Raw genomic sequence first — 10,480 nt, 5'->3', positions numbered from 1 at the left:
TAATAAATTTAGCGGTATTAGTTCTTCCCACAAATGAATAATCAAAATATATTTTAATTGTATTTATTTATTTTCATTAAATTTATCAAATTATACCAAAATGTTCACCGAGTATTATATTAAACATTTCTTTAAATATAATTTTGAAAATGTATAAATTCATTTTGAAATATTGAATATTAAATTACTCTATAAATATTTTTGACCATTAATATTTAAAAAAAAAAAAATGACTAAGTCAATAAAGTATACGTAAAAATAAATTTAAATCTGTTTTTAAAATTCTTATCGCTTAATCACATAAATTTTTACATTGGAAACGGTATTCATGACCTGTTTTGGGCTGTTCAAAACGTACAATAGTGTCTACTACGGTGGAATCTTATCTACAAATACACTTTTGATGTTATATGTATTTTCTTAAAACACTCCAGTGCATCTTTATTTCCAACCCCCTTAAAACAGTGTTGAAGATAATATAATACAATTTAAATTATAAACTCAACGATTTGTTAAGTACCTTTAAATTATAGTTAAAGTAAAATATAAATTACTAAAACTTTAAATCTTAGTGAAAATAATATTACTAAGTGATTGATATCAAAATTTCATGGGTTATTCGTTTTTGAATTAAAACAAAAAACAAAAATTGTTTGAGGAGAAATAGTTATAACACAGGTCAACATATAGGTACGTTAACATTTTTTGAAATAATTAGTTTTTTATATGTTAAATTGATCTTTCAATTATTTATCTATTATTTATATTAACTATAATAATATAATAAAGTAAAGTTACTCTTATATTTCGAAATCGTATTCTTTTCGTTTAACTTAAATACTCTATACTCTTAACATATCCCTATATTATTATTGATCGGTGTGGTTTCCTTGCTCAATATAATTACGTATATTAAAGAATTGTTATATTTTATTGTATTATAATATAATATGATATGTACAACACGTATGTATTCGCTGAAATTTAATTAAAGTCTTGTAACATAACATTGGTTTTTAATTAAATATTTTAACAAGAAAAAGAGGTATTTCTAAATTGCTTTATAGGAACGTATTAATCATAATTATTAGAACAACAATATAACACATAAGACATAACTAGCCACCCTATTTTTGATGTTGAAACTCTAAACTACCGAGATTAAGCAACCTTTTAACAACTTTTAGTAACTTACATTAAACAAATTTCAACCTATGCTTTCATGGCTAAAATCAAAATATTTTAACTATCTAAACAATAAGCATGACTTTGTCAACTTCTCCACTTAATCCATTTACTGGAGTAGTGGACGGGGTATCGATTTATCTGTAGATATTATGTGAACATAGGCCGTTAAAAAAGGCCGTGACTTACCTTGATCACATTAAAGAAATAATCAGGTATGTGACCATAATCACCGAATATTATACAATAAGAGCGATAGAGTATAATTCTTATTAGTATTTCGTTCATAAAAAATATAATATCCGTTTTAATTTTATATTTGGACCTCAGAATCTGTATATTATCCTTACTTTGTAATGCAACTCGATGAGACTTATCCAACAATTTTTGATAATCTTTGAATGTTTGAATTGTTGGACGATATTTTCAAAAATATTATAGCTCAAGTGTTTCAATCATTTAAAATTGTTTTAATTAATAGGACGCTACATCCGTATGTAGTATTTCCGTCTTACATAATATTCAAAACATGGTACATTTTTCAAATTTATTAGAGCAAATATAATCAAACATAAAAGTAAGAACATATTATTTGTGTTTGAACGTAGATGTACGTTGGTTGTTTTTACGATATACTAGTTTTTAAGCGATCTTAAATACTTATTTAAGTATTACAATGCTCGTGATGATGAATCATAACACTGTTAAAAATTAAAGATCACGTATTTGGACTTACTTGACATTTCTATTTTTGTCAATTAAATAGTAAGTTGCAACTTTTTAACTGTTAGTTGTTAAATATTAGCAGCTGTAGTTTGGAGTCACTATGTCAAAATTTGAGTTTAATTTCATAAGGGTCAATTAATAAAATTATAAGTATTTAAAAAATTCAGTATTTTTGAATATTTTTGTGTTCTGAATATTTAGTTACATTTATAAAACTGATTATATTAGTCAATGAAATGTGTACGTTTTTTTTTTATTATAATTTTATTATAATTTTGTCTATTTTTATTTCAAATTATGTATAACGTAATATAATAATAATAATAATAATAATAATAATAATAAGTAATCATTATTATTATTAAATTTAGAAGAATTTAAAAAAAAATAAACGTTTTTGTGACCAACTTTTATATTATTTGGTGTTAAGAACTAATTATAATAAAAGTTAGAAAATAGTAAAAAAAATACAATGTACTAATAAAAACATTTAAAAATATAATGCACTTAATAATTTATGAAAATAATTTAAACATAACCACAAAGAGTAAATAATATTATTATGTATACCTAACTAATATCAAATATATTCTCAGAATAACAATATGAAATTTTGCATTGTATAATATTATAATATTAGTTTAAAATTAAAATAACCAAATAATAAATAAGGAATATGTTGATGTTTCATAACAAATTTAATTATAATTTCTTTGATATTTATTTGAAAACAATTTAACATTCGTGCGTACTAAAATTGTGAATATCTAAAAATAAAATAATAATGATACTTACGACTATAAAATAATATTTAAATCAAATTTTTGTCAGTATCTTCTTCTTCGTCATCATCATCATCATCATAATCATCACAATAATACCTTTCATCGCACCATTTAAACCATTCTATTGTTGACGGATGACTGGACATGTTTACTAAACGATAGTCTGAAACTTCCTTCAATGTTGACATGTAAGACTTAAACTTTCTGTTAGGAATATAATTCACCAATGGTGATAAGATCCTAGAATATTATAATATTAACATTAGATATCGATGGTGTTTAAATTCATTATATATTAACATTGGATTGTATTTTTATTCTCAAAAATAATAACAAATTTCGGTGCAATATTCATAAGCAGTCAAAAAGTTTATTTTATTACAATAATATTATTATAGAACATTAAACAGGTATAAATCAATTCACACCATTTGCTACCTATGCTAATAAATTATTGTTCCCATAATATTGTAAAAATATCTGGATGATAAAACATAATAAACAGTACATTATAAATAATATGTTCAACTAATTTATTTCTATTATTATATGCAAAGTTATACAGATACTTTCAGCTAGTAAAAATGAAATGTTCAAGAAAAAAGTAAGCGAAATCAGTCGAATACACACTGTGAGAGTACGTAGGTAATAATAATAATGCATTTTAATGTAGAAAATTGATTTGTGTATTTTCAAGAAAAAAGACGTTAATCATCTACGTATATTAACACAATAAATTGTCCTCTATAATATAAATTCAGTGTTCCATGAAAGTGAGTTAGGTACGATAAATAATTCAATAAGTAAATGTTATTTTTTAAACTCATTTTTGTGTGAACTTTGTTATTAAAATTGATTTACAAAAAAAAAAAAAACAAACTTTAATTGTAATAAAAGAACCTACTAATACCTAACTACTGTACTAGATTTTTTGGGATGAAAGTGTATTATAAATGATTACACATAATATACGTGTAGGTACCTTCTAATCATATGGCATTATATTATAAAAAATAAAATACATTGTAAAAAAATGTTATTTGGAATTACAATGAATAAATTACAATTTATAAAAACAGAAAACTTATTCAAGACATTATGATTAAATACATGCTTGAAAAACGATTGATTATTCACTCATTTTTAAAATGATTGTGATTGTTCGATAAATTTACTTTTTAATCGCTTAAGCATTAAATATTTTTAGGAGTGTTTATTTTAAATGTGTGCACTTGTTATTTATTATTTATTTAAAGGTATATAAAATCTGCTCCTTGAGGAATAATAAGAATATGTGATAAGAGAATTTAATTTTTATACATGAGAGCCATGATAAAAGAAGTTACCCAGTAGTAACACTACCCTAACTTGTTATTTATTTATTACTATTTTTTTTAATTTAAATTTTTAACCATTAAACCTTAAATAGGTTACGATGCTAGTTCTTTTTGAGTCTTCTTAGGGGATTCCCAGGTGGCAATGTTAGATATGAGAGGGTTGATATGAGACGAAAGTCTGGAGTAGAATATTTTATAAAAGGTTACTGCTTCCACATAGATGGTTTTGATTTTTAGATCAGTATGTAGTGTTAGGTTTGAGATGTAAGCTGGTGAATTGGTAATTTTACGAAGGATATTATTTTGGAAAGTTTGAATTTTGCAAGTGTTTGATTTTTTTCGCATTTCCCTAGAAATGGAGACCGCATTGGAAAGCAGTGATTTATATGTTAGGAGTTTAGTATTTAATTTAAATTTAGTGTTCATGTTGTTAATCATTGAAGTTTTAAATAAGCGGAAACGTGTATTTAAGACGAACATTTTAGTTTTGATGTGGTGTAACCAAGTGAGCCAGTAGTCAATAATTAGACCGAAGTATTAAGTTGATTGAGATATAGGAATTTGAATATTGTTTAGAAATACTATACGGCAGAGAGGAATGCGAAGAGTGAATGTAGAATGTAGTAATTTTGATTGGCTGACTTTGAAACGTCAATATTATACCAAGCAAAACTCGTTACTTTGAAAAGTGTTTTCCACAAATATAATTTATATCATTTCAAAAAAAAGTTATTTTTATCGTTAAAGTTACTTAATTAAAATCAAAATTTGTTTTTTTTTAAATAATTTTTTAATATCATATTCCGAATCCGAATATCTTTCGTAGAGTTTTAAAACATAACAATCAAATTTCAAACAAGTGGTAAGTTAATTATCTAGAACTTAATTTAGGTGTTTAAAATTTAAGTGAATGGAAAAAATAGTACCTCATAAAATATTTATCCACTCTTTCACACATCTGGCCTTAAAATAATTACACGTTGTAAGTTATAGCTAACAAATGACTCGATATTCAATTTTTATGTATCCAAATAATCTAACAAAATATTCTGTTTCAAAATAACGATTCGAAAATATATACTATAATTTGATAAACTAGAGAAACTTAAAATATTGTGATAATTAATTTTTGAATAGTTAATTTATGTATAAATATTTTTTAAAGATGGATAATTTTTGTAAAAAATTTTGAAAATACCGGTTACAATCGTATTCATTGTACCCGAGCAGAATGACGTGTTTCATTTTTATTTTAATACCCTCGTACGTCTTTCACAGGGACACGGTGTACGATTATTTTGAAATCTTGTGTATTTACTTATCGTCTCGTCGAACGGGTCCACCCTTAAACCAGGTGGGCCATCAAAAGCCGAAAAAACAAAATGCCCCAAACATGGTCGCAATAATTATTGTCTCGCGGTCACGTGTTTGTGACCTAACCAAAAAGCCATGGGAATATTTCTAGGCGATTAAAATGCCCTCGTCGCGACGTCGGAGAACGGCGGCGCGATAAGACATTTTACCATAATAATATTATATCGCATCAACGCGTTTATAGTGCGGTTATTACCAGTTGGCCAACGCGGTCTGCAAACTCGGCGGTCTGGTGACGGCCACTCGACAAGCCGTCCTCTCCGCGCATTTGCTCGATTGCACGAACGCCACAAACCGCAACAGACTTCCGGCCGCGCTCAGCGTGTCCAATCCGCCGGCGGCGGTGCTCCTCTTGAGCGCCGGGTCGAGGACGCTGTCGTTGCGCAACTGGATCGCGTTGCTCGCCATTTCGGCCATGGCCGGCCGGACATGTTCATCGCGGGGTTCAGCTGCATCATGGCTGCGTTCCTCAGCCACGTGAACAGGTTGGGCAGGAACGGCAGCATGAACATCTTGATGAATTTGCTCATCACCGTGAACTTGGCGAACAAGAAGGCCTTTAGCACGACCAACAACTTCAGTTTGACCCACACGAACGCCAGGAACTTGATCGCGGCGAGCACTTTGAGCTTGGCCAACGCTATCTTGACGATGGCCAGCAACGTCAGCTTGTGCACGTCGATGGACATCTTGTGGCCGGGATGCCGGACCTCGGCCACGACGGTGGCCGGACGCGACGATTGCGTGGGCGGGTCGGTGTACCAGCCGACGTAACCGTCGCCGGCCGCGTTGCCGTTCTTAAAGTTTTCCGCCTCGTAATTGACGCTTCCGGTGCTGTGGTAGTCCACGCCCCCGCCGCCGTTGTCGTAAACGTTGTATCCGCCGGTCACGCTGCTGCCGTCCGTCGCCGTGTCCGTCTCCATGATCACAGGTCCGTATTTTTTCAAATGCCTGTGACTGGGATAGTACCTGTAAAGCACACAACGACTGATGATTAAACCCCGTCAGTGTGGTACGTGCGCGAATCGTGATTTATTGGTGATTTCGGATGGGTTGAGTGGAGGGTGGGTGGCTTGCAGGACCACTTAATCCCTATACCACCGACCGCGCTTAAAAGGCGTCATATTTGACTAATTCTACAAAACGTATTACGCCGGTACCTATACGCTAAGGTCTAGTTTAATCAAAATGATTTCTCCTCCGTAACAAATTAATAATTTTATTTTCGAAATGTTAACGTTTTAGATTAATTATTTGTTTATAAATATTATTATATCAAACTATATTTTATTGGTTTGTTAAACAAAATACATTCATCCGGGAAAATGTAATTATAATTTTGGTTTTATATTAGAGATACTGTCGTGAAGTTCAATGAACAAAATGTTTTTCAAGTAAAACGAAAAAAATATGTTTAGTTCCTAAAACTAACGAATAACCAAGTTTTCAATGATTTATTTGATGATTAATTATACAAGACAGAATTGTATTGAATATTAAAAATAAAGTAATATGAATCTCGTTTTATGTTTTTTGATACCTATAATAGCTAAGTATTAAAATTATTTATTTAACTTTTAATAATATTATAGTAGTAGTAGGCTAATATAATTTATTTCAAAAATATTGCATTTATTGTGTCATTAGTATTACACTATTACAACAATATAGTATATTTAAACGACATTTTATCATCCTAAAAATCTCAAAATTTAATAACAACTTCCTTTAAATACCACAAAAGAGTAAAAATATAATATTATATAATCTTAGAAATTAGAATAAATCAAACATGTCATTGCGTATAGTCAAATTCATAATAATTTAATATATATGTAAACGTTTTAAGTTGACACAAATAATGTTTTTAAATTATCACCAATAATTAATATCGTTATTTATTGTTTAAATAATTAATTTAGTCTAAATTTGAACTTGAAATATCTACAAAAAATAATTGACTTTGTATATTATTTTAAATTGTATGGTTTTCATTTTACATTACTTAAGTGGAACCTTGTATTAAAATTTAAAAATTCGGTATAAAAAGTAAAGTTTTTGTGTATTTCTAACTACATATTAATTTAATTGTTTTACAATTTTTACGAATGTTGTCGAAATTCTAGCTTCATATTCATTAAAAAAAAATTTTGATCATGTATTTTTAATATTTTTATAAAAATATAGAAGAAATTTCGTTAGATTTAAAATTAAATTTTCAAGAATTTTAATCCAACAAATAATTTGTTATTGACATTTACAACAATAAATTTAAAATGTCTTATGCCTTCATAAACTGAAACCAAAGTTTTTCTTCGTGGCTCACACCCACTAGTTATGTTTCCTTATTTCGTGTATAAACGTTGTACTTGACGTCATGATTTTTAATTACACAATTATATAAAACGATTCAACACATTAAACTTATGCTCGTTAGCTTTAACAATTATAAGTTTTTATTTTCAAAATTAAAATTAACTGTGAGTTATAATTATATTTGTATTGTATGTCTTATTTTCACTAATTAATATTAGACTCGATTAAGGTTTATTACTTATTCTTGTTAATCTAAACAAATATTATTCTTTTTTTTTAAAATTAACTTTAATTGTGAACTTTTTATTATTATTTTTTTTTAAATTTTATAATAAAATATTATTAATTCGTTAGTTGAAAAATTATTGAATTTATGTAATCTGCCTAAAATTGTGTAGTTATATTTAAAATTAGCAATCTATTTGTAACTGTATTTTTTATTTATACCTCTGTACTATAAAATACAAGAAATAATAAACATAATAATATAGTGATTAGTGCATGATTATGCAAATTGCTTAAATTTTGAATACAGTATCATAATGTTTGTAATACATAAACTGAATATGCATTGAAGAATAGGGATTTATCTATAAACTCAATATATATATATATAAACTGCTCTGTTTTGTAAGTTAATTATTATGTTGTTAAAATACCATATAACATTATGTTATTCTCATCAACATTTCTAAATACTGTGTAATATGACTCGTTAATTAAACAGTTTTCCATTACAATCAATATAATATACAGTGAAACCCCTGAATACCGGACGGATCTTTTTCGACAAAGAAGTTTAAGCCCCCGAATACTGGACAGATGCTTTTGATTAAAAAAACTTTGACCGCTATTCTTGAGGTGTCCGTTATTCAAAGAGGCTTAATTTTTGAAATTTATAAAGGGTAAATGTTTAAAAAGAAAAAATATGCAGTATAATATGGTAAACTTAATTTTAGCATTTTTATGTTTATTCTTTTTAATGATATGTATAATAATAAAAAAATGTATAGGTATTTAAAAAAATCTATAAAAAAGGTGTAGGTCTAATAGGTACATAGTTAAATATAATTCAATTTTAAAAAATTAATCAGCTTAATTAGGTAAAATATTATTTTTCGTTGTTTCGTCAGTATTTTCAAATTAAGATTAAAATAGGTGTTCACTATATTGAGAGATGTCCGTTTGGGAAAGTTGCACTGCTATGCCATTGTACTTCATAGTGACTTTTTTATTAGAAAACAAAAGTAGGTACACCAATTTTATATATATAATATATAATTTTTTTGCATAAACTATAGTTATGTGTAATTTGAGACTAGACACGGTTTTAAAAAATATTTTATTTTATTCTATAAAAAATTGAAGTTAGCCTTTTTTGTAGATTATTTGGAAATTTGTTTTTATATTTAAATTTAAATAGTAATACAATCCTGTATTCATTTCAATAATATTTATTTTTTACTTTATTAATTTTTAAAAAAAATTGAGTACCTATAAAATTAATCTAGAATAAATTTTAGTGAGTTCTAACTTCTAATTCGTTTTAAAAATTAAAATCTGTTCTATATAACGTAGTCAACATTTAACACCCAATAAATTAACGATTTACGTCAACAATGCTACGGTTCCAAATCGTACCGATTGTTTTATTTTCGATTCAATATTATATTATAATTATCAACCGAAGCATTTATGACAGGAGGATCATCATATATAATACGTAAAACAATAAATAATATATTTTAACTTTGGATTAATCGTTTACGCGCTTTGCACCTGTTCCATTTCGCTGCCGAATATTCCGAACGTTGGTCTTCCAGGTCCGTGGTTTCTTGTTGATGAGTGTTCATGTCACCGTCGTACAGGTGGTGGAAGTAAGGCGGATGCATGTGGTTGCTAACGTACCGGCTCCGAGCTACGAACGGCGGCAAGTCTGTAGTTAGTGCCGGATAGATGTCGACCTTCGTGGTGACTGACTGTGGTGAACCGTCGTCGGAAGTCTGCTGCAATGACGATAGCGTTTGGTACTCGTCCGACGACCACTTCTGACCGGTGGTCTTAAGTCCAGCCGACAATAAGTCAAGCCCTTGAGCGTTTGTTTTAAGCTCTTGCATGTCCCTGGGAGTTCGGTGATTATCCCGTGTGCCGTGAACCGTGCTTGTTCCGGGCGGACGGTCGGTCGGAAAAACGATTGCACCACAATCGACCAACAACCCCAACGACAGCGAAATTACGGTCACAGCCGCCGTTGAGCGAAATCGGTAGTCCATTTTTTTGTTGTTGTCGAAGCGGATAACTACGACCGTTTCTAAAAACTACAACCAAAATTTTCGTTTTCGTAAAGTCCGGTTTACAATTGGTTTTTTTATTTAAACTTATTCGTATATAACTTATTGTTCGTACCTTTAAATATAATGTGTAACTTTGGAAGTCCGTATAGTTTCCTTGGTCAACATGTAGTGCTTCACTTTACTCTCAGAGGTTTTAACTACGTCTGAACTTGGTGTCACATCTTAAGATTGTTTCCAACAACGAAAATTAAGAATGTTGGCCGAGAGGAGGAGTAAAAATAATTTCTATTGATTTAAAAAACTAGAACAATATCGTATTTTTATTATAATTTTTTTTTCGCTATATCAAAATTAAACCGTTTAACTACAGTTAACCTAACTTTTTTTTTGTGAAAACTAAAAGTATGTACACATGCAAACTGAATACCTCAATTACTAAATTGATATAGACAAAAAAATATTA

The 10,480-nt window shown here is 28.6% G+C and overlaps 1 pseudogene; it reads right to left on the bottom strand.

The window, feature by feature from the left end:
* Positions 1 to 2,524: 2,524 nt before the first annotated feature.
* LOC114120511 (uncharacterized) lies at positions 2,525 to 10,264 on the bottom strand (annotated as a pseudogene).
* Between the last annotated feature and the right edge of the window lie 216 nt (positions 10,265 to 10,480).

Source organism: Aphis gossypii, chromosome 2, assembly GCF_020184175.1.
Source record: "Aphis gossypii isolate Hap1 chromosome 2, ASM2018417v2, whole genome shotgun sequence".
Lineage (NCBI taxonomy): Eukaryota > Metazoa > Arthropoda > Insecta > Hemiptera > Aphididae > Aphis > Aphis gossypii.
The sequence above is the reverse complement of the archived record's forward strand: the minus strand, read 5'-3'. Positions and strand labels throughout refer to the sequence as shown.